The following is a 24,743-nucleotide window of genomic DNA, read 5'->3' on the forward strand; positions in this document are numbered from 1 at the left end:
CAAACTCTGTGGCCAGCATCCATTCCAGCTGGGTAATGCTGCAGCCTTAACAGCAGTTAAATCTTGCCAGTTGTTAAATATTTTGACCACCCTCATCCCCCTGCGCTGAAAGGGGATTCCACTAATGGCCTCCAAGTACACAAATGACTATGTCAGTGAATCATGGCCGGTGAGTCCAAATCAACAGGAAGGAGAGCAAAAGGAGACGAGCTCAGCCACAGCAAGGACTTAGTGTGGACTCCAGGGGGTGGGGGGCGACATTGGACAGTCCTCCTATTGGTTAGCCCTGTAAACCAGTTGGGTCCCCACGGGCGCTGAGGATAAAAGCCCAAGGCTGCCCGAGAGTGACTCTGCGGGGTCCCTCAAGGTCTGAGGTCCTCTAGGCTAAAAGCCAGAAGAGAAGGAGTGTGTGTGGGAGGAACCGTTCTCTAATATTAGTCTCCTGCGCTTATAAGAACTGAAACAAATGATCGTTTACTGGTATCTTGCACCAAACCCGCCTGGAGAAGAGAAACTCTCAGATGTTTCGACTCAACAGCTGCACATCAAAAATAGTAGTCTTTTAGACACCAGGAGCTCTGTGACATGAATGCCAGAAGCAGGTCCAGGATGTTGGAGGCTCTGATGTTTCTTGTTCCTGGAATGAAAAGCAGCACTGCTGTCACGGGTCCAATTCAGTGCCTTCATGATTGGAATCACACCACTGTGTGTGTGTGTGTGTGTGTGTGTGTGTGTGTGTGTGTGTGTGTGTGTGTTGTGTGCATCCTTGCACATAAGCACTCACTCAAACACAAACAATGGTTAAGAAAAGAATACTCTAAAGAGCTAGTTAATTACCTTCCAAAAATCTGTCCAAGAGGATCTATCAGTCATGTTTGCTTCTAAACCAATCCACTAGGAAACTCACAAGGAAAGAAGAGCTGTGTCTATAGACCAGGGCATTTTTCACACGATCTAGGTGTTTCTCTTACATGTTACACATGGATCACACAGAATGTGGTCGATTATTTAGGAAACGTGATTTCCGTACCCGTTGGCGTTGGTGTCATCAGGCTGACAGCACATCAGCCTGCACCAGGATGGATATACTGGCTGTTCTGATTGGTCAGCATCTAGACTGTACAGATTGATAAATATTTTGAATATTGTTCCCAGGTATCATGGGCTTGTGATTGAGAAATAGCACCATGAACATAAGGAAAAAAGGGTATTGTGTTCCCTGCTTTGGAAAACGCAGCTGCTTTCTGGAGTGACTGCTCAGTTGACATTATATTCTTTTGTTTACTGATGGTAGTTGTGTAACGTTCTAGTATGTGTTTTGAGTCTAGAAATCCATTGACTTTGGTCTGATTTTTCATAATTTTTATAACTTGTTTAGTTGTTTAGGATTTTTAAAATGCATCAACAAAATGTATTATTGTGATTAAAATTCTATAATAAAGATTCTTCAATAAAAATAGCTTTGGAATTCTTTAAGTCCTTTTCCTCCAACTGAGCTAATAATTCTTGATAATCAAGGGGTTTCTTTGAGTCCCAACTGTGAGTAACAGAGCAAATAATAATAATAGCTTAAGCAAAGGAAAAGGTCAGAGAGTAAGCAGTCCAGGGTGGGTATGGTTATATGGTGGTCACGTCCCTAAAATACTCAGAAACCCAAACTCCTTCCAGCTTTGTGCTTCACCAGCACTAAAGTACTGACTTGTTCCTCAAGGTCCAGTATGGCAGCCAAAGCTCCAGTCATCACATCTTTATTCCAGGTGTCAGAGTAGGAAAAGGGAGGAGTGGAGGACACATCAGCGAATGCATTCCAACTGTCAATTATGATAAGTTACCAGAGTCTGCTATACAGCACACAGTTAGCAGATGGCAGTCTGATGGCTTTGACTACATACTTACAACCTGGATTTTGTAGAGAATGAATGAAAAGGGGTAACATTTAGCCTATACTTTATTAGTCAGAACTTATTCAAAGCCTGATCACTTTTAACTGCAAGGAATGTTGGGGAAGTTTTTTTTTTAAAGTGACCGTGAGCCCAATTAAAAATCAAGACTTCTATTGCTATGGAAGATGTAGAATACATTTTGACAACTAGTCATTTCTTCAAGCAAAAGCCATTCCTTTAGAGAATAAAAGATTATATTCTATTCACTTCTGCCCTGGTTACTTGTTATTCTTATCTTATTCAGAGGTCTGTTCACTTCTGATTGATTGATTGAAGTATAGTTAGTTTGCAATGTGTCAGTTTTTGGCATACAGCATTGTGTTTCAGTCTGGACCTGGAGATCATCATTCTAAGTGAAGCCAGCCAGAAAGAGAAAGAAAAATAGCATATGATAGTACTCATATGTGGGATCTAAAAAAAGATAAAAGAAGACACAAATGAACTTATCTGCAAAACAGAAACAGACTCACAGACATAGCATTCACTTCTGAATTGAGCCACCTAGAATGAGGATATTCATAATTTTCAGTCTTCTTGGTGATTTTATAACTTCATTCATTCCTTCATTCATTCAATATTGACAGAACCACTATTATGGGATGAGAAGTCTGCTAAGGTTTAGGGATAGTAAGATGAACAAAACACGGCCCCTGATTTCATGGAGCTGCCAGTCCCATGGAGAAGCAGCAGCACTGAGTGAGTGACTGTAACAGTGTGTACCCTGGGAAGCATGGGAGAGGAGACGCAAGTTAGCCCTGCAGTGACTAGGGCATTTGAGATGATACTCGAATGACTGGGAGGTACTGATGGAGTGTTCCAAGGTAAGGGAGCACCTGTCCCGGGGCCTGAGAATCAGAAAGAACCCTGGACTTTTGAGGAGCTGAATGATTTTCAACACCTTTGGAGCACTGAGTTCAGAGGGGAGAACGTTAAGAGAGAAGGTTGGTGAGAGGCAGGGGCCCCAGTGTGGAAAGCCTCTCAGCCATGTTAGACTTCACAGTGTTCTTATGGGCATTGGGCAGCCATTGAAAAGGAGGATCATAGTGATCGCTGTCCAGTAGCCATACCTACAATCTGTTGAGTATTGAATATGTGCTTGACATTGTGATAAGTGTGTTTCCATCCCATCATCCCATTAAATATTTACAATAAACTCTAAGACATAGATACAGTTTCATTGTCCCCATTCCACAAGCGAGAGGAGTAAAGGTCAGAGCATTTGCAAAACTTGCTCACGGTCACTCAGTTAATGAGGGCTTGTGCCAAGATCAATGCAGAAATAGTCTGATACTGTACTCAGTCCACAGCCTCGGCTCTACGGAGACTGGATGGGACCGAGGCTGGAGGCAGGAAGCTATCAGAAGGGGCTAGGTGTACAAACAAAATTTTTAAATCTATAGCCTTCACTTCTATGCAAATCATTGTGGAGGTCCTGGCTCTGAACATGCATCATAGTGGCGGTTTTGTGACAGTTTAACCTCTCCTGTAGACCCCATTTGCTCATTCTTTGACTCTACCAGTCAAACAGCTCTCCTGCCGGGACCGATAGACCCGAGCCGTCTGACTGGTGGGTCATGGCAGCCTTTGACTAATGGTGGGTGCATATGCATCACTCTCAACACCAGTTCTGTGATGCTGAGCATGTACGATACCCAATAATCTAGAAAAGAGGGGATATGGGAAAAGGAAGGAGCCTTAACGCTGGCGCTTTTATAAAGTCCCTTTTACTCTTGTTTTGAATTTTGTAGTCTTCATTTGTTCCCTTGGCACGATCAGTGCTACTAACCGCAGTGGGTCAAATATAATGACCATCAGGGTCAGGCGGATCTTTGGGTCAAGAGGCACCAGTTTTCTTTGCTGCAGTAGAAACTACAACAGGGCTGACTCCTGATGCACAGTTTGAGCCAAAACTCCAGGGACACCCTCCCTTCCCCGCGCATGCGTGCAGCCTCCTCTCTGTTGGCTACCGTGCAGAGCGCTTAGCCAGCGCCAGGCAGTGTTGTGTCAAGATGCCAGACCCTGTTGTTACTATTTTTGACAGCGGCGGTAACTTACCACCAAACCTTGGAACCGGAGGGCCAGGAAGGCCCATGTTCTCATCCACATCTGCTGCTGCTGCTAAAACCAGCTCTGTTTTGTCTGCATTGACAGCACACTGAAAATATCCAAGCCTCCAGAAAACAGAAAATCTGACAAGTAAAAATACTCAGTAATGCACAAGGAGTTGAGGTAATGGGTTTATTCATTGTGAAAGCAGCTGGTTTTCCTTGTTAATGTTTGTTTGGTTTAAAACAAGGGAAGATCCCCGTTGCCAAAGGAACGGATGGAATACACTGTAGCTTCTTCCCTTTGAGTTCTCTCGCTTCTAATGGAGGCAAATTGCCGGTGAGTCTGCCAAAAGCCCTAATCGCCTTTGTCTGGATAGTGTGTTAGATGGAGTTTAAAATCCTGGGACACAGCCTTCATCACATGCTTTTCTCTGTGGGAGAATCATCTCTCCACCTTCCTAACATGAATTTCACGATGAGGAAAAACAAAAAACTCAAGAGTTTATTCTGTTGGAATACTGTATCATGCTAAATGTTGTCTGTTTGTCTGGAAGGAATCAGAGTAATATTTTAAATTCATTAGGTGGCCACTGAACTATAAAGTATTCTCAGCGAGAGTGCAGTTTTGACTTAACTATACTGCAGCATGAAATGAGACTCAGTCATGTGGTGGGGAGGAGAAAAGAGAATATCAATTTGGTTTTTACCACAAAACTAGAGGGAAATGAGACGCTCAGTGACTTTCGTCTTTTACTTTGCAAGTTTATATACGCCACAAACACACAGTTGTCCCTGTGACAATGCACGGTGCAGTTTGAGCTCAAAGGAAGGAATAGGATTGAGTGGGGCTTTCCAGTTTGGTAGTAATATCATCATTGCTGTTTTGTATTTGGTGATGTGAGTTCTTGAGAAAGAAGGTAGAGAGAGAGATAGGTGATGAAGAAGAATAAATCTGACTCCATCTTGGATCTGTTCCTTTTACTTTAACCTTTGTTTCCAACTGTTTTTGCTACCAATTAATCACTATAGCTTGAAGTGTCTATAACAGCCCGTCTCTGGGAACCCTGCCTCCCACGCCTGAGTGTTAAGCTAAAATACCTTTGTTTAGCTCACAGGAAACAACCTGATTAGGCCTACCTGTAGAAAGAAGAAATTAACACATCCTATTTGGAGCTTGGCTGGAACCAGGAAATATTTGTAACAATTTATCAGCTTTTTATGTCACCTCCTTACCTCCCCCTCTTTGCTCTACAAAAGGAACTAGCATCCAAACCCGGGCAAGTTGGTCTCTTGGGACACTAGTCCACCATCTTCTCAGTCTGCTGGCTTCCCGAATGAAGTCGCCACTCTCTGCCCCAACACCTCATCTCTCTTAATTGGCCTGTCGCGCAGCGGGCAGGGCAAGCTTGGACTCAGTAACAGACGGAGTGACCACTAGGAAGAGAAGGACCCCAAAGGCCCCCCAAAACAGCAGAGGTGGGTCCCCTAGAACAAAGACTTCACGATCTTGACAATCATTCCAAATACAACACAACTTCATTTCTCAGCTACATTTTCCATATTTCCCAGAACCGTGGGCTGTTTACAGAGTCAGGAGAATTTTTGCTTTGACATGAAGTAATCCTGTCCTTTGGGAGACCCCAACAGTTAGCCAAGGTTGAAAGAGAGTTCCAGAAACCACATCTTCGGTCCACTGTGGGTTTGTTTGCTTTCCTGTTGTGGGTGCTTATGTTGGAGGAAATAACAACACTGCTAGCACTTTCAAAGCTTTACTCTATGGGAATATTTTTTTGCCCTTATAAAATCAGTCGTGTTGTGAAAACCACTAAACTACTCAGGGTGTTCTTTAATGTCATCAAAATCAGCTTGGCTCAAAACGTTATGATGTTTAAAATTAATTATGCATCAGCGATGCATTTCAAGATTTTCTGGGATTGAAGAAGAAGAACAACAAAAAAACCCCCAAAACTCCGAAATAACTCTATAAGGTGGATCTTTCTTATTAAATGTATCCATTTCTACTCAAATCATTTGAGTCTATGCAATGCAACAATTTCTAGTGAGCACCCTTACTGCTGAAGGCTGAACTGAGTAAATTTATTACTGAGCTCTGTGCCAGTTTATCCATGTGACTCTATTTCAGACGATGTTATGGTGGGGCGGGGGTATTTACTTTTCTCTTTTTCAATTGCAGAGCCACACAATGGTGTGAGTTATTTCACTTGCAGAGGAGAGAAAAAATATGCTCACACATTCAAGTGCGTTGCAGCGTGAGTACCAGCATCCGCCACATCCACTATGCGGAGTGACAGAGGCGGCCTTTGTGAATGTTTCTCATTCCCTGCAAGGTTTCTAAGGGCCAGGACTCCTTTGATCTTTTTTGCTTCTGTTTTTTCTTGATTTTTTTTGGGGGGGAGGGGGAGGGTAGTAATTAGGTATTTATTTATTTTAATGGAGGTACTGGGGATTGAACCCAGGACCTCGTGCATGCTAAGCACACGCTCTACCACTGAGCTCCACCCTCCTAGCTTCTGGATCACTGGAGCCTCACATTGAAACTGGGAGGAAAGAAGAGATGAGAGAGAGAGAGGGGTGGGGGATATGCATGGGGACCAATGAACATCCCCATTCCTATCTCCTCAGTCACTGGTCCGTCTGAACATTCGTCCAGAATCTCATGATTACTCTTCCCCCTCCTTCCTTCCTCCCACTGATCTGGAACTGGCAGTAGATGATGGAGGAAGGGATGATCGTTCACGTTTTCCCAACAATTTCAAATTAGTTTCCTGCATCTCTCTCTCCTGTCACACATGCCGCCGTGGACACTGGTTCTCAGCCCCCAGGCAGGCGGCAGAGCCCTCCCCCGGCTGGGCCCCATCTCCTCTCTGTCCCCAAGGCAAATGGAAAGCCAGGTGTGTGTATGAATTCCAGCAAGGCCAGGGAAACAAGAAAGAGAGCAACTGAGATGTTGAGATTAAAAATAGGATAAACAGGAACTGAAAAGTCTGGGTTTCTATTTCTTTTCTGGTTCACTTTGCTTGCACGTCTCCCCCAGTGAACTGCTGTGGTCACAGTTTCTCCTAATTTGGCAGTCATCTGCAGTCTGGGATAAGAAAATAAGACTTCCCGGACCCCTGCATGTAGAATTCCCCACCCCTCATCTCCTGAGAACGTGTTAATTCTCAGCACCTATGAGAACAGTCGTCTAGAAGGAAAAAAAAAAGAAGAAGAGGAAGAATTGACTTCAGGCTTTGCCCAGAGGAGTCAACGCAGTTCCCTTCCTGGCCCTCAATGGTCTCCCATTGAAAATGTCATAAGTGTAAGACCATCTACAACACATAAACAGCCAGCAAGCCTCACACGCTGAGGTCTCACTGTTGGAGGCAGCCCTGAGATGGGGAACTATAGACTGGCGGCTTCACAGCCCTGCCGATGACCAGGTTTAAATATCTGGGCACCCACGTCCTCTGTGTTGCTTGCCTGGAATCTTCCTGAGACCAACCCAAGGGAAGAGGTTTGCAGACCTTGTGCATGTGGATCCATGAGATTGACAGCCCGAGCCTCATACATCACGGCTTTGCTTCCTAAAATCTTAACTCCAGGCACAAAAAGCTCTTTATAAATCAAAAGATCCCAGAGCCTGGGCTAGCCTGAAACAGTAGAGACAGGGGGAGGCGTCTGTGTTGTCTGCAACGCCCACTCAGCCAGCTGCAGGCTGTCTAAAGCAAATGTCCCTGCCAGGGCCACTCGCCCGGAAACGGCAGCCGGCTAGCCTCTTGGGGCGGAAAGGAAGGGCAGCCCGGCTCTGCACAGAGGGGCCAGCGGGTGGACGGCTGGTGGTGGTGGGGAGCTCTCAGGGCCCCTCTCCCTTTGCCACCAACCAGAGTGAAGGCTGCAAAGTGACTGACACACCATAGGGGCCATCTAACTGCCAGTCGACATTTATTGCCTTCTTAGGAGCCGGACTCTTCTGGACTTTCTGTGATCAAAAATGCTTGTTCATCGTTCTTACTTGAAGCCAACGTACGGCTTCGCTGCATATGGACTGAATTAAAAGCAGGGGCTTGTTTTTGTCTCCAGAACTCAGCTAATGCCAAAACAAATGTACATTAAAATGCTGGACTTTTTTTCCCCACCTTTTATCTCTTCTGTGATTTTCCCCTACAGGAGGCAGTGAAACACAGGAAAGAAAAATGAGGATACTGGAACCTGAACCTCCAGGTGACTGGCAGCGAGTTTGGATTCTGTCTGGGTGGAAGTGTTGGGTCACCACAGGATTCATTCAATTGTCATGTTGCTTTTGCTTTTCTTGGGGTAGCTTTACAGTACGTGTCAATGGCGGGGAAAGTCCTCTCCAGAGTCATGTATATTCAATGTTTTTGATGAATTTCCTCTCGCGTTCGCAGAAGGTATTTCTGATAAAACAGTACCTCAGAAAAGCTCATACCTCTCAAAGGGTTGCCAGATAAATATATTGCTTATTCAGTTAAAATTTAAATTTTAGATAAGCAACAGGTACTTTTTTTTTAACGTTCAGGTAAAGTATGAATAGTGAAACGTCGCATGGGATATAGGGATGCAAAAAGGTCATTCGTGTTCACCTGAAATTCAGATTTAATTGAGTGTCCTGTATTTTTATCTGTTAAATTTGGCAACCCCGAACAAGCCAGCTTCATGCAACAATAGCGCCCTCTGAGCATTTAGAGGGTTGAACACATTCTAGAAAGTATTCGCTGGAATGACTGTTTCAATTCTACGCTGTTGCTCATACCAGAGACCTAGAAATGGGTGCGTCAGCTCAACTAATATTGCCAATTTGTTATCAGGTCACGTGAGACCATCACTGGCAGGCCGCAACGAGAATCTGGAGATTATTCCAACTCGGTTTCTAACAAGCTCAAGCCCTTTAGACTTGACTAGGGGAAAAAAAAAAAGAATTTAGCACAAGTGGGAAAGACACCGAGTAATTAGTTAGAAAGTCTGGAGTGTGGAGAAAGGTGGTGATGTTTCTGTTTGAAGCTGAGTCAAGGCCAGGAGTGCCTGCTGTTTGCAGGATAGTTTCAAGAGAAGATTTTTCCCTAATTAGTTCCAAATTCACAATTTTCTGGAAGTAAAGGACTGAAGAGTACATAGGTAGTCTAGGACTTATGACCTTTCCTTCAAAACCTCAAGTGCCAAAGTCAACGGAGCCAGATCTGAATTTGAAAACATTCCCAGGATCAGTGCACAAGGTCTAAAATTAAACTTAATTATCATCGCTTCACGATGCTCTGTTAGAGGAAAGTCTGTGAGTCACCAGGAGGCGTCCCGCTCAGCCTCTGCCCATCACCTACAAAGTGGTCCAGCCAAGACCGGTGACGCCATCGCCCGCAAGCAGACCAGGACGCTGTGGATGTGAGCCCGTGCCCTCACTTCAGGTGTATATTTTCCTAAACATCAAATGTGACAGAGTGATTTTCTTGACTTACTGTTGGATGCACCTTTTTGTATTTTAAGGATGTCCTTACCACACTAGCAGGGACCCTGCTGCTTGTTCACTCAAAACACCTCATGGGAAACTCTGAGAAATGCTTTATTTAGAAGCAATTCAGCCAGTGACTCATGCAACGTTTTGCTTGTGTTTTTCTTCTTCAGTTCTCCTGCTACCATAAACATTTATATGAAGACAGGATATTTCGCTGCATTTCCAAAGTCCATCTGCCACAGCTGCTCATCCCCCACCTGAAGCCATCAACTTTCATGAAAAGAAAATATCTGGTTTTCTTCCAAAGGTTGATTAAGACCAAAAAAAAAAAAAAAAAAAAAAAAAGACCCTTGATCAGAATTAACTGTCCACTGAGAGTCTCTCACCATCCTCCATAAAACAGTGGTGCTTGGTAAACACTGGAATCAGCCCTGTGGTCAGAGGTACAGTTTTAATTAGGTTAACAGTTTTCTAAGGCAAAGAAATCACCAAGCATTGTGTCCCCTTCATGGAGCAGTGAAAAATTATTCCTTTTCTTTTGGAGGAGCCTGGGGACAGTGGCAGGCAGTGTAAAAAGCACAGATTGACTTCCTGATCACATTTTCCTTTTAAGTTTTTCAGATGTTACGTTTCAGCTCGAAAGTAGTCACTTGCTCAAAGGAACACATTCTCCAGGTCTAAGAATTCTGATATCATTGATTTGATTCCTTCTTGGCTCCAGGCTAGGTTTATGGGTTTTTAGATATTTGATAAGAAGACACATTTCATTTGTGATCCATAAGATTGCTTCCTTTGTACCAGCATCAATCCTCTTTCAATTACAGTTTCCTAATACTTCCTTGCTTTAAAAAAAACAAATTACAAAAATTCCCTATTTTTGTTTTTCCTCCCGTACAGAGTTATCCACTTGCTTTTTAGATACTTTTCCTTTCATGTTTCGATTACCCCTTCTCTCCAATGGTGCATGGTGCTGTCAGATTTCCCTGGATATTGCTAAGTCACTGAAAGAATTGGGTTTAAAAGGTCACTTTCTCCACTATGTCAATACAAAGTGGATGTTACAGATGATACCTTGTTTCAGATGTAGAAAATAGACCATACACATGGTTGCATGTCATCTGTCATTCGTTGGACCCACAGCCTGAATCTGGAAAGCCAAAGAAGGCAGTGTGATGCAGTGATGGCAAGTCGGGGCTCCAGAGTCAAGCCGCCTGGGTTCAAATCTCAACTCCATCACTTACTCACTGTGTGAGCTTCGGAAAGGGACCCAATTGCTTGGAGCTTCAGTTTCTCCCTCTGTCAAATGGGCGTGAAAGTGGTACCTACCACTTCCTTGTGTGGTCGTGAGTGGTAAAGAAACCGGTATTAGTGCTTAGTATTTGTCCCAGGGCAGGTACTGTGAAAATGCTACTATTGTTATTATTGAAAGGTTAAGCCTACGGGGAGAGACTGGAGGGACTGGACAGGGAAACTTTGCACGTTGTGAATGATAAATGAATGAATGAATAGTGTTAAGATGTATTCGTTGGAGAAATAGTTACTGAGCACTCAGTCTGTGCTGGGCACTGTGCTAGGTGCGTAGATATAAAAATCCAAAGTTACAGAATAATGTGCCCTAAGGTGGCTTAATCTTGGGAGGAGTCTGGGGGAGGGTGTGGGAGAGCAAGACCACTGGGGGCAGAGAACTCTGAGTTTGAGTCCAGCTCCATCAGTAGAAAGGGACTGGGCAAATGACTCTTCTCACCTGTAAAATGGAGATAATATCACCCTGTTAAGTTGCTACGAAAAGCAGCATAGAATACAGACTATGTACATGTTAAGACTCAGTAAATACAAGATGTAGTAGAGTATGTGTTCACATGTTTGTATCTGTATGTGTACAGAGACACATACAGGGAAAGAGAAGAGTTAGGGTACAAGATGATAGTCACTCAGCTTTGTTCCAGGTGGAGCTGAATGTCACAGTGAGGCTCCTTAGTCTGCCTGGAGAGTTCAGTGGGGGTCAAGGGGTATTGGCAGAAACAACAAGGGTAACTGGGCTGCCTTTGCAGGACAGCAGACATGTCCTAGGGTGACAACAGGCCACTCAAATGCTGAGAGGCTGGAGGAATCGGTGGATCGGGGAACGACCAAGGGTCAAGGGTTGAGGAACAAAGTGGGAGGCAGGGAGGTGGTAGGAATGATGCTGCTCAGAGAGGCAAGGACTAGCTCACATCCTTGTCACAATGTCACTGTCTCAAGGAGGCTTTCCTGGATCACCCTGTTTAAATAATCCCCTCCCCAGCATCCCCTAGAATCCTGCTCTGCTATGTGTTTCTCAAAGCCATTGTTTATACCTTTTATACAAGCCACCTTCTAAATATATGTGTCCAATTATGTGTGTGTGTCCAATACACACACATGCATGATTTATTTTGTTTATTGTCTGTCTTCCCTTGGTGGAATGAAAGTTCCATGAGAACATGGACATTGTGCACTGCTGTATCTGCAGCACCTAGATTGGTGCCCGACACCCAGTAGGTGCTCAATGAATATAAGTCGAACTGCATGGATGCAGGTAGTGAGCGGATAGCTTTCTCTGACAGGCAAAAAGGTGAGCTTATTCTTTGGCCCGAGAAACCTTGAAGAATTCTAAGCAAGGGAAGATGTGGTCATGTTTTCCTTTTGGAAAGAGTGACCGGCAGCGTCGTGGAGGATGGACTGTTGAGTTCTTCCAACAACCTGAGCTGGCTGGACAAGGACCAGACCCGTGGTGGGGCCAGAAGTGGGGGGCCAGGTGAGAGGCTTGCAAGGCACAGCAGTCAGAACCGGACGACAGACTCGGGAAGACAAAGGGAAAAGCCAACAGTCAAGATTCCCTCAGATGTCTGCCCTGAACAAAGGAGCTTTATTCACTGAGAAAGGAAAAAAATATAAGTCGATGAAGTAAAGGAAAAAAAATACTGCTCTTATTCCAAGAAGGATCGAGGGCTGCTCAGTGGTTGATGACTGATTGACTGAAAACATAAGGAAAGAAACAGGCTGGTCAGGTCCTATTAATGATTAAACCTATAGCTTTCTGAATTACTTGTGGTCTAACAAAGGCGATGAGACTTGAGAAAATGTCTTACTTAACAGGAATGGGAAGAATTCAGCAACAAGTATCTGTGAAGAGCAAATAACTTCATAAAAAGACAGCATTTCCCTTGACATTATCATTATTTGCTTTAACAGGGTATGCTTTGCATACACAAAACTTTTCTTCTTGGCTATGAGCTCTGTATTCAGTCCCTATTCATTGGTATCCACAAGGCAAACTGAAGAACCAGGGAAACATAGGAATAAAACCCAAAGGGTCTCCATCAAAATTTTTCTCCAAGTGTCGCTCTTGGAGGCAGATGTGGTGTCCCTGCACTGCCAAACCTGCATAAGGACCCATCCAAATGTACATTTACTATACAGCTTCCATAAGTAAATCTACAAAGAAGCCATCATGGCCAAGTCCTGGTTTGTACTAAATTTCTGGCCAGGTTTCTGAGCTACTTCTGCTTTCTGAAGAAGGGTAGGATCCCGGGAGGTGATGTGTTTGATGTGGCTGGATGAGATCCTTCAATGGCCTTCCATACACTGAGAATGAAATTCTAGGCAAGGGCCCAGCAGTGGTCCAGCCTAGGCTGACCTGGCTCAGTGTGTAGCACTGTCTCCTGGTGGCTGGGCCATCTTAGGAACCAGCTGGTGTTTAGAGAAAAGGAACCTTCTCCACTGGTGAGAAGAGTACGAACATCTCAGCCTTTACTTCCCTCACCCATAAAATGCCACCCATTGGGTGTTGTGTTGAGAAAATTAAGTGGAATAAGATTATCCAGCTTAGCATGATGCCTGAATGGGGAGGGGCACAATTAATAGTTACTAGTTTTATGCTCCTGTTGCTGTTCAACCCTGTCTCTACCTCAGGGATGCTGAAACAGGTACAGGTGCTTAAGGGAGACGTGTCTAAATAGGCTCATAAGTGAACAAAAGTGGGATAAATGAAAAACTGCTCTGCTGAATATGAAGAGGACTTGAGCTTCCTGAAAGGGCTCGGTCAACATTCCAAACTGACAGCTTTAACTGAATTGTGTAAACAAACGGAAGCCAATTCAACATTTTACGACCTAGTATGTGCTATTATTAATGTTTTGAAAAATGATGTTTTGTTAGAAGTATTTTCTTCCCTCTAAGTTGTGTTTTAAATAAAAAGTTTACTGTGTTCCTAAACATGAAAACACTTTGTTTAAAAAAAAAAACAACACATGATTCTGCAGTGGGAATCAATGAAAAATCTGGTTATACTCTTCAGAAATTCACTGATGCGAAATTTGGGAAGTTCCAAATTTAGTGGGAGGTTCTACTAATCAACAGTTACCAACATTGAGTGTCACTTTGGTCTTTCTCTCATCAACTTTGCCAAGACTCAATATTTTTAAAGAAATCAGGCGTACATATTCCCAGTTATAGTTTTAAAAAGTCTATGATATGTTTAGTTTATTAATTTACAACCTCCAAGGCTCCTTTCCCCCCCAAGCAGTTTCTCACAGTTGATTTCTTATGTGTTACTTCTCTTTTCCTTTATATCATAATATAATACCTTTTATAATTCAACCCCAAATCAAGCATCAAACACTGGCTATGTACTATGTATTGCCATACCACATAAATCTAGAATTCACTGTGGCCAGAACACATTTTATTCCTCTCTTTCCCTCCGTTCTCCAATTCCCGAGAGAATCCAGAAGAATAATGTCTGCTAGAAATTTTCAATTGGAGATCAAGTTGTTGGAAAAACACTCATCTCCTCTTACTTCATTCCATTTGAATCTATGACTGTTGAAGTTTTCCACGTTCTTATACTGACTCAACAAATGTCCCCTAGGGTATTTCCATCCTCTAACCATTAGTTCACTCTCTTTGCTTATTCATTTCCAGTTGCTTCATGGACTGAGCCAGGGTATCAGTGATTAATGACTCAGTGCTATTTCAGGAATCCCCAGCACTTTCCTTATGCTGACTCACCTAACAGTTTTCTGTGTTCACCTGTTGGGAGAGCATGGCTGTGGCAGAGCACATGAGGCTCTGGGTGGCCAGAAGGCTCCAAAGACTTATATGCAATTGCAAAACTGTGATCTGAACACGGCTCTTTTGCCTACTTCTACTTTGACCTCTTTTTTCTCTTAAGTGGGTTCCTTGAGTACAAGAGAGGATTTGTCTTAGTCATCTTTGAATCACCAGTGACCACCATGGTACCTGGGGCACAATAAAACCTCTGTGCTCAATAAATATGTATTGAATGATGGAATAATGTAGTAATCTTAAGATATCTTAAAGATAGTTATGTTGTATTTTGGGGATTGCTATGGTTGTAAATATGGAAAAGCCATTTTAGGAAGATAGAAACTTGTCAGTTTTCAGAAATGTATTTTAAAGTCCCTAAATTCTTGGGGTTACCTATAAAGAATGGGTATAACCAGAAAGTCACAAAACAGCAAAAAAGAGTTAACGCAGTTGAAGGAAACCTGCCTAGGGTTTCATCACCGTGGAGCCTGGTGATCCTTCTCTTAATCCCATCTTTACTGCACTGCTTTCTATATCTTTCTGCCTTTAGCATTCAACCCAACTCTTTTGTTCATTCTAACTTCTTTCTCCAAATACATGACAATGGACTCCATTAATAAGAATATGTGTGTATCAGGAATCCCCAAAACCATCCCCAGATGCAATGATTTACCAGAACTCATGGGACTCAGCATATAGTCATACTCATGGCTACAATTCATTATAGTGAAAAGATACCAAGAGAAATCAGCAAAGGAAAAAGGCACATGAAGGAAAGTCCAGGGGAAGCCAGGCACAAGCTTCTGAGAGTCCTCTCCCATTGGAGTCACACAAGACCAGCGTAATTCCTCCAACATCGAATCGTGACAACACGCGTGAACTGTTGTCTACCAAGGAAGCTTGCTAGAGACTCAGTATCCAGGATTTTTATTTGGGGTTGGTCATGTAAGCATGCTCTCTCTCCAGCATATACCAAAATTCCAGACTCCCAAAATGAAAGCAAGAATTCAGCATCAATCACATTGTGTGTACAAATAGTTACTATCCTTCTCAGTTAGAGATTGGTGAGAACACTGCCAAAATCCTATTTCAAGATCTCAGCCAAGGGCCAACCTTGCAAGAAGGCCTTTCTGAGTCCCAGGTCTGCTATATTATCTCTGTTCTGCACACACGTGCACACCAAGTTCATCCCTTTTCCCAATTTTGGAACATTTCACACTCCCAGTGCCAGCTGTATAAGTAATTATGAAGCCCATTTCTACAGACACCAGTGCTAAAGTTGTCCATGGGGAAATCCACGTCCTACATCAGACACTTGAAAGAATGAGCATGGATGTGATCGCCCAGGAGCAACCTCTGGGCAACAACATTCCATTGATAAGCAGAAGAAAATGGGCCCAAGAAAGAGCTAGAAAGGGTAAAAAAGAGAGCCAGGAGATATAAAAGCCTGGACACAGGAAGTAAAGAGCTTCATAAGTGTGGATTTGAAGAACCTCTTCAGAATTTCAGTGAAAAAGTCTAACCTCCTTAGTTTGCTTCACAGAGCCCTCCATCTGCTTTGGGTGTACCTTTCCAGTCTTTTCTTTACTGCTCCCTAATCAGCAAAGTTAAGAGTCTCAAAAAGCCTGCAAATTAAGGACTGAACTTTTTATTAAAATTTTCAATAAAAAGATGACTGATTACTCACCAGGATAACTATTACCACTGTTCAATGATAGAAGTCAGATTGGAAAGGATCAAGGAAGGTAAAGGAGGAAAGGGCATATTGGAAATATATGCTGCTTTGAAGAGGTGTAGACAAGACGGAACAGACAGAACAAGTTGGTGGCTAGATGAAAACCCAATCCAGGAAGAAATGTTTAAATTGGGAAAATCTGGACCCCATCAGTAGTCTGAAGAACAGAATGCAACTGAGAAGAGTTCAAAGATATGGGAGAGAGTAAGGATGATAGATGAAAAGGACTTGAGGGTAGAGGAAAGAGATGCCAACAAAGTCAGAGCTTGTGGGCTTCAACAAGAAAGAGATGTCTCCTGGTTTGAAATGGGGTCATCAGTATCAGAGTTGGTACACAGAGATACATTTGCAATAAGATTGTGGACTAAACTGCGTATTCGTCTCAATTTTTTATGAATGGCAAGTTGGTCTACCAAGCTTGAGGAGTCTGTATGAGACAGGGTTCTTGAGAAGAGTAATGAGGTTTTTAATGGACATGGAAGAGTATTGGAAAATTAGTTGCCCAACAATGAATAAAAGAATTGACAGGTAGTGTTGAGAATCTGAGACATGAAATCGTGCATGTTCTTTAAAAGTCCTCCACCTCCACCACCTTGATCCAGGAGCCAAGAAGGTGGCTTAAAGCATTGGTTCAATACTGTGGTTTTGTTGAGTGAGTGTTATGGAAGGCTAGAGGGTGAAGAAATTGAGGGTCATAGTGATATTAATGATAGGCTCCAAGGGAGGAAAAGAGATCAGAGAGGCTGATTCTGAAAGACAGTGAAGCATCAAAGAGCATGGTGTAAGACTATGGAGCAGAGAATGCAGAAGCAGCGATAAAACCAGATGAACTGAACATTTTTTATCAAAAAGTAGAATATTTCTGTTTGAGAATTCAAGGATGGAGAGATTCTAGGATTTAATCCTGAGAGAGTGTGACTGAAAGGGAGTAGAGATGAAAGCCATTGTCGATGTGGAAGTTAAGAAGCAGAGAGCAAGGAAGGCAGGTGGGTCATCTGCTTGAACTCCAAAGTCACCGAAGATAAGGGTGGATCAGTGGATTTTGAGTAAAGACAAAACTTTTTCTTAGGCGTCAGATTCTTCAATGGATGTGTAGGGTTGGCTTAGAAAATGGCAGGCAACTAAGAATAAAAAGAAGTGGGAAAGGATAATGTGAGGAGAAATTAGCCTCATTTGTAGTAAGGGCATTTGGAGGATATTGAAGTAATGGTTTAGAAGCCTCAATGGGAAGTCAAAAGAATATTTAATCCCACCTGACACCTGCATTCTTGAAAAACAATCAGCATTTTCTCTAGGGGCAGCAGGGAAGTGGTATAATGTTCAAAGAGAAAATAAACAACTCAACCAAACTGAAGTCACATTTTACCCTTAAAATGCTTATCATTGTCTTCATCATCCTGCAAATTAACCAACAACAGATAATGTTGTTTTCTTTTTAGCAGTTTTAGTAATTACGTCAGAAACTTTAAAGAGCAGTCAGTATATATTTGTATTCAAGCCAACAAGATACAGACAAGCTTACATTTATGAAATCTACTTATTTTTAAAGTATGAATTACAAGCTTCCTTTACCTAACTCACCAATTAATTTCAAATAAATATTGAAGATTGGTTTTTAGTAAAAACATACATTTTATAGAGTTTCACCTAAGATTTTATCCACTTGTCATGGTTTTGAGATAAGCAGTTTGATAAGTAGGTAACTTTATTCTGGGGAAAAAAAAAGACTCAGATACTATAAATAGCATAAAGACTGTTGTGAACAACAGCACTTTAATAAATATTAAAATCTGGTTGGGTGTCACATAAGATTAATGACTCATTATTTAGGATTGAACACATGTTAAAACTATTTGGCCACAAAGTAGCCCACTAAAATAGTGATGATATGAAACCAGATATAATCCAGAAGCAGTTAAAACATGGAAATATTTAATCTGTCCATCATTGAAAAACTATGATTCAATATTCATAATTCAAGATCCTCATGTTTTATGCAGAAATCAGTAATTCTGTAAATCCTATGTGAGAGAACTAAGCCGTTTCAGATGTTATCCAGGTGTCCGTCTCAAAATTACTCCCTGAAATATTTTTAAAAGATATTATTCTAGAAAAGCAATGATTAGTATAAGAAGTATAGTAACTGACAGGTATTTTTCTCCTACTAGCATTATTATTTCTGTTGAACATATGGGGCCATTTAGAACCAATTTCAGTTTCTCCAGAAGCACCATATCATACAGTTGTAAGAGATAATAAAAATAATCACAGTGGCTGACATTTTTTGCATTTATGATGTCCTTGGCAGGTTAAATTGTCTTTATTTGGAGTATTTTATTTAATTATCACCAAAAAAATTCCATAAAACAAATGCTATTATTCTTTCCATTTTTAAAGGAGGTAACTGAAGCTCAGAGGGTTCAGTAACCCTGCTGACAAAGCTGTTGAAGGTCAGGCTGAGATTTGAACCCGAGTCTGAGTCTTTACTATCTGCCTGTCCATTTACAGGAACTAACAGCCACGGACAGATCCTCGTGCTAGGAGAGCTGACACTCCTGCTAACCCTCCCTCTCTTTCAAGTCCGTTATCCATAAACTCAAGCTGTAGATCAAACTTCCTTAAAAGTCAGAGAGCATGAGGACATTTTTAATTCCTTAATGGATTACTTTTAGAGGTAGCATTTCTTTAATGATTTGTCTGAGTTTCTAAACATCAGGCAATGTTAAAAGTTGAAGGAAACTCAGAGTCCCGGAGCCCAGTTTCTCATTCAGTGCAGGAATCTCTTTCCTTTTCCTGGCCCTTCTTAAACTTTTAGCAGTTTTAACTTTGAAATTAAACATTATCCACCGCGGAGCTAGAGCGTGCTAATTTCTCTCTTCTGCATCCTGCTCAGTGTCCTCATTACAACACTGCTTCCTGCCTTGGCCCCTCCCTTTGTGCCTTCCGTATCTCGCAGCCTGATCTTGATGCTCTTAGCCCCGTAGACCTGTCATAGTTGGTGAACACTGAGACCACTGCTACGGATCCGCAAGCACAAGAGGACGGTGAAGGGAATTGCTTTTTTAAATCCAGGCCTATCTGTTTCAGTTAAGATGGCTTCAGGCACCTGCTAAGCTCACATTATAAGACATTCAGAGGTAGACGGGTCCAGGGTCAGTTTGGGGCTCATTGAAGTCATCACAGACTCAGGCTCTTTCTCTTTTTCTGTGTGCCATCCTCTGGTTTCAAAATGGATACAGCTCTTCCAGAGATCACTGCAGCAACCAGAAAAGAGGGACAGGACCCCAGGGCAGTCAGTGCTTTGTAGTTCGGGGAGTGAAGCCGTCCCCCAGGTCCCACACGTGACCTCCTGTCAGGTCCCAGTCTACAGCTGACCGTCATGATCTCGCTGTAAATCTAACATCAGATATTTTCAGACCTGCTAGTGGAGGTGAGGTGTGTGAGCTAGTAGGAGTGTGCGGGGAGGAAAGAGTGGCGTGTGGGTAACCAATGTGGCTTGCCACTCTGCTAGCTGCCCCATGCTTACACAGCCTAGCTGACAGAAATGAGAACTTCATAAGTACTAAGACTTCCAGAGCCACAATTTCTAAGACAAATAAGCAAACACTGGGCTCTAGTTTAAATGGACTAGACCTGGACACATACCTATCTGACTCTAAATGGGCAGTCTCAAAAATTTTTAATTAAAGTGTTGATTAAAATAAAAAGTATCCATACTAACTACTATATACAGGATAGATAAACAACAGGGACCTACTGTACAGCATAGGGAACTATATTCAATAACTTGTAAAAACTTACGATGAAAAAGAAAATCTATGTGTATGATGGGATCACTATGCTTTATACCAGAAATTAACACGACATTGTAAATGTCGTAAAAAGTACTTATAATCAGAGCAAAGTCAGATACTTCTCATGTTTGACAAAAGCAACTGGCATTAAGATAGTTATGTTTACTTGCAGTCAGGATTATTTTCTTTACTGTCTGTGCTTGGACCCCAAGAGTAATTCTAATAAGGTGACAACCTGACTTACCTTCCAACGGGCCAGCAGTTCCACGGTTGTCTGGTCGGTTTTACCTGACACAGACGAAGACTTCAACAACATTGTGGGGCTCTCCCACACCAAATGAAATAAAAGAACCCCCCTATGAGGCTGAAAATTCAGCACAGAACATCTTTATGGGAACCAGAATGTCATTTGACCTTTAGCAGGTTGAGATAAGGAACAGCAGCTTGAAGACAATGACTCACTTCTGAATAAGCAAGGAGAATTTTCACACCTGTCTTTGAAAAACTTTGCCCCAGGAGTCTAAGAGTCCCAGCAAAAAAAAAAAAAAAAAAAAAAGACAATCTGTCTAGTTCTTTGGAGGAAACAAGGTCACAGTTGCAGGTTGACCTTGAAAGAAGGGGAATCCTGGCAGAACTGCACAGCTACCTTTGCTGGCAAGAAGTTCATCTGAAGCTCCAAACACCCTCCTAATAGTAGGTGAGGTTGTCTTGAAACAGAACTTTAACAATGAAATTTGACCTGAAAGGTAGATTGAAACACTAAGTCTGTCTATCTGTCTATCATCTATCTAATCAATATATCTGTTTATTCCTATATGGGGAGAGATATATCACAATAGCTATTTAGAAAGGGTACTGTGCTTATAAAATATTTAACACCCAAAGTTTAAGGTATGGACAAGCATATAGATACTCTTTTATATACATTTTTATGTCAATTTGTCTTTCAGAAAGTGTGAACAATAATCCCTTTTAAAGTTGCTTTGGCATTTGGAGATACACAGATTCGCTATCTTTGGTTAATCACCGAGTGTCTGTCAAACTCAAGGATGAAACAAAATTCTTTTTGGTGTGTTTGTGACCAACTTTCCCAAAGCCACTGGAATTTTTTTTTTTTTTTTTTTTTTTTGGTAGTCTCTTCTGCTATTAGCAAACATTTAAATGTATTCCAGCCTCTGGAACTTTCAAGTGGGAAATGAACTTAACCCCAGTCTCGTTTGAGTACGACCAGGTGTTCCACCCTTTTCCCTCCTAACCCCAGCAAGCACCCCGTAGGAAGGAGGAGAGGAAGTCAGACTTTCGACATTTGTGCAGTGAAAAAGTGTCAATAGACAACCTGAAAATGACCAGAGGCACTCTACCAGAACCCAGGGAAAATGATCTAATAAGCCCTCACTTTTAAAATGAAATACAAGATTCATCTCCCTCTCTCGCTTAAAACAAAAAGCAGCCCCCCTCCACCGCCTTTCTCATATTTAAACAACAGCTATCAAAGATTTAACGATTGTACCATTGGACAGAGTTCAAACAATACAGGCAAGAAAAAATGTACAGCTGTCAAGGAACCGGCCCAGTCAGAAGCGCCCCAGACAAATCGCTGCACATCATCGGCTGGTTTTAATTAACAGCAGACTCCAAGCTGGTTTCTCTTCCCCTCTTTTTCTTCGGTAACTTTAAACAAAGTGATTTGTAATGTTTTGTCTTATATAGTATCTACCCCAGTGGAAGCGGAGGATGTTCATGGAAATAACCGGGCCAAAGTTCAAAGCAGATTACGGCATCTAAAGGATACCTTGAGATTGTAATCTTGGTGCTCCAAGAAGAAATGAGTTAAGTTTAGTCATTCTTCCTCCTGAAGGGCTGACTCTCTTGTGAAGCGAGGTTACACGGTTATTATGATACCAGATTATTACGAATGCTGATCTAATTTTAAGGATATTTTTATCCTGTGGTTAATGGGAAAACATTTTTTGTTGTAAGCTGTCACTGTCAAGGAGGTTTTTAGATCTTTAGTTAAGGGAAGACTTCCCTTAGTGAGTAAAGGAATTCTTCAGCAAAGAAACACTTCCCTCAGTGACCAAATACTACGGGAGACCATTAAATAATGCAAATATTATTGATGGAAGATGCCTCAGAGGTCACACAGTCTGAACCTTTTATTATATGGATAAGAAGACACAGTTGCTGTATGTTAATATTTGCAGAATAAATGAATGAGGCTGATGCCCAGAGAAAGAACTTTCCCTGAGGTCCCATGTCTGGTTAGAGAGCCCCACAGGCTGCATGCATATGACCCCCAGGGAGGAAGGGGGCTTAAAGTGATTAGAAAACATTTAACATATTGACAGAGTAGGTCATGTTAAGAACTAACTGTCTTCTTTTGTGTGATAAAATGCCGAGCACAGCTCTCAGTGCCGGGATGATCAACAAGATGGTTGGGAAAAGCAGAATTAGAACCCAGTACTCTCCAATTACCAAGTGGTCAGAAGTTGAACCATTGAATTTAACACACTTCATTCATGAATTAAATACTGTCCTTCAAAACACAGCTTTTCTCCCATTGGCCTAACCATTTTCTGGCTCATGGGAAAACAGTGCGATAAAGTGGCCGAGATCATGGGCTCATCAGTCAGTCTACCTGGGTCTAAATCTTGGACCGACCACTTACCTGCTAAGTAAACTCAGATGAGTCATCCAGCTCTCTGTGCCCTGGTTCCCCATCTGAAAAGCGGGGGCAACATGATTACCTTCCCCCTAGACCTGCTGTGAGATTCAAATAAGTTACTAAGTGAAAGGCTTAGAACTGTACACAGTAAGTTCCATAGACACGCTGCCTGTTAGAAGGAATATTGACCTTCATCCTTCCTCATGTGATTTCCAACAGCATGAGGCCAAAGGTCCAAAGAACCATCTGTGACTCTGTTATTGCTCTCTAAATTATTTGGGCTCCAATATTTTTTGTGGTGGTTTTTGATGTCTTTTGAGAAAGAGGAAACTTGGAAATAGATTTTCAGTTTCCATAAAACTCACTGGTATTTTTAGATGAAATTGTCAAGAACAACAGCTTGCACATCTACAAAAGATCACCCCGTGCCATTTCCAGAAGCAGAATAGGGGCTGAGAAGGGTCCCTCCAGGCTCTAACATGGCATTTGGAATCCTAATATAAGCCTGACTCCACACTGAGGTTGCTCAAGAAAACAAGTTCATGGAGTGTAGGCAGTATACACCCAAACTCACCTTCCAGTTTCATAGGTTCCTACTGCTCCAAGACAGCTGTAAATGGGATGTTCTGGTGAATCACATTATTTGGCGGAGAGATTACACTCAGTATCTCGTACTCAGTGCCTCGAGGCTTTGATATGTTACCAGGGCTTGGCAAACTTTGCCCTATGCCTTGTTTTGAGCTATTAATGGTTTTTTTTTTTTTCACATTTTTAAAGGGTAATAACAATAACAAAATATGCAACAGAGGCTGTTTGTAGACCACAAAGTCTAAAATATTTATTCTTTGGTCCTTTATAGAAAAAATATGTTGACCATTGAGTTAGGCTATAACAAAACGCATTTAACATAAAAACCTCGTGGAGCGTAATTTAATCTTTTATGATTCAGAAGCCACTTCTGACTTGTCATACTCCAGGTTCAAGATTAAAACAACAGTTATGAGTGGGCTCTATAATAGTTAAAAGTGTGAATTCCAAAATCAGATCGCCTTGGATCAAATCAAGGCTCTACCACATACTAAGTGTGTGATCTTTTTCAAATTACTTAGTCTTCCTAAGCCTTGGTTTCCTCACCTGTAAAAAATGAGCGTTATAATAGCTGCCTCACCAGCTGATAGGAGGATCAAAGGACATAATGCATCCAAAACACCGCACACGAAGGATGTTCGTGAAATATGCATTTAATATTAGCTGTTGCTGTTGTAGCTCCCAACAAAAAGTGTCTGGTTCTTTCAACTTCCTGGTTATTTACATGTTGTGTGAGTGGAAACGGACATCACCACCATCCTGGCCAAGATGATCTATCCAATTTCCTGACTCTCATTTCTAGTACGTCCATCAAACTACATCAGAGTTAGAGGTGTCACATGTGGCTGTCACACATAACTGGAGTGTGGAAAGACTGAGTGAGGAGGATAATCTCTGCCAAATTCTACACTCACATTTACACCCTCCTGCCATGTGTTCATTCTAGCTCTGGTAGCTGCACATGAGATGCATGCATTTCTGTTCCTTTTAAGATCCTTAGAGCCCTTGGGTGGCTTTAAAATAGCTGTTTTGCACCTAAGAATCAGGTGAATTGTGGTGATCATTTCACAGTGCATTTATCAAATCATCAAGTTGTATGCCTTAAATATATACAATTTTTATTTGTCAATTATACCTCAACAAAGCTGGAAAAATACTATACATCATTAAAAGATGCTTACAAAGAGATTTTGAAATGATGCTTCAATAATACTGTGAAGCAAAAAAAGAAAAGAAAAGAAAATTATATTTGCAGCAAAAAAGAAAAGAAAAGAGAAGGAAAAAAATTAGCCTGTAGTCACAGAGGCAGGAAGAGTCCAAGTTTGCAAAGACTGCAGTTCTTGGCCAAAGCTACCAGGAAAATGTGCTCCTTTAATGTGGATGTTAGAATGGAAGATGTGTTAATATCATATAACATGAGTGAAAAGTGAACCTTG

The 24,743-nt window shown here is 41.9% G+C and overlaps 1 long non-coding RNA gene across 1 annotated transcript; it reads left to right on the plus strand.

Moving 5' to 3' along the window:
- The first annotated feature begins 4,943 nt into the window (after positions 1-4,943).
- Positions 4,944-11,039, plus strand: LOC141576229 (uncharacterized). The gene is made up of 3 exons (XR_012504555.1): positions 4,944-5,467; positions 6,186-8,212; positions 8,818-11,039. It is a non-coding gene; the product is annotated as an uncharacterized LOC141576229 (long non-coding RNA).
- The last annotated feature ends 13,704 nt before the right edge of the window (positions 11,040-24,743 follow it).

Source organism: Camelus bactrianus, chromosome 1, assembly GCF_048773025.1.
Source record: "Camelus bactrianus isolate YW-2024 breed Bactrian camel chromosome 1, ASM4877302v1, whole genome shotgun sequence".
Classification (NCBI taxonomy): domain Eukaryota; kingdom Metazoa; phylum Chordata; class Mammalia; order Artiodactyla; family Camelidae; genus Camelus; species Camelus bactrianus.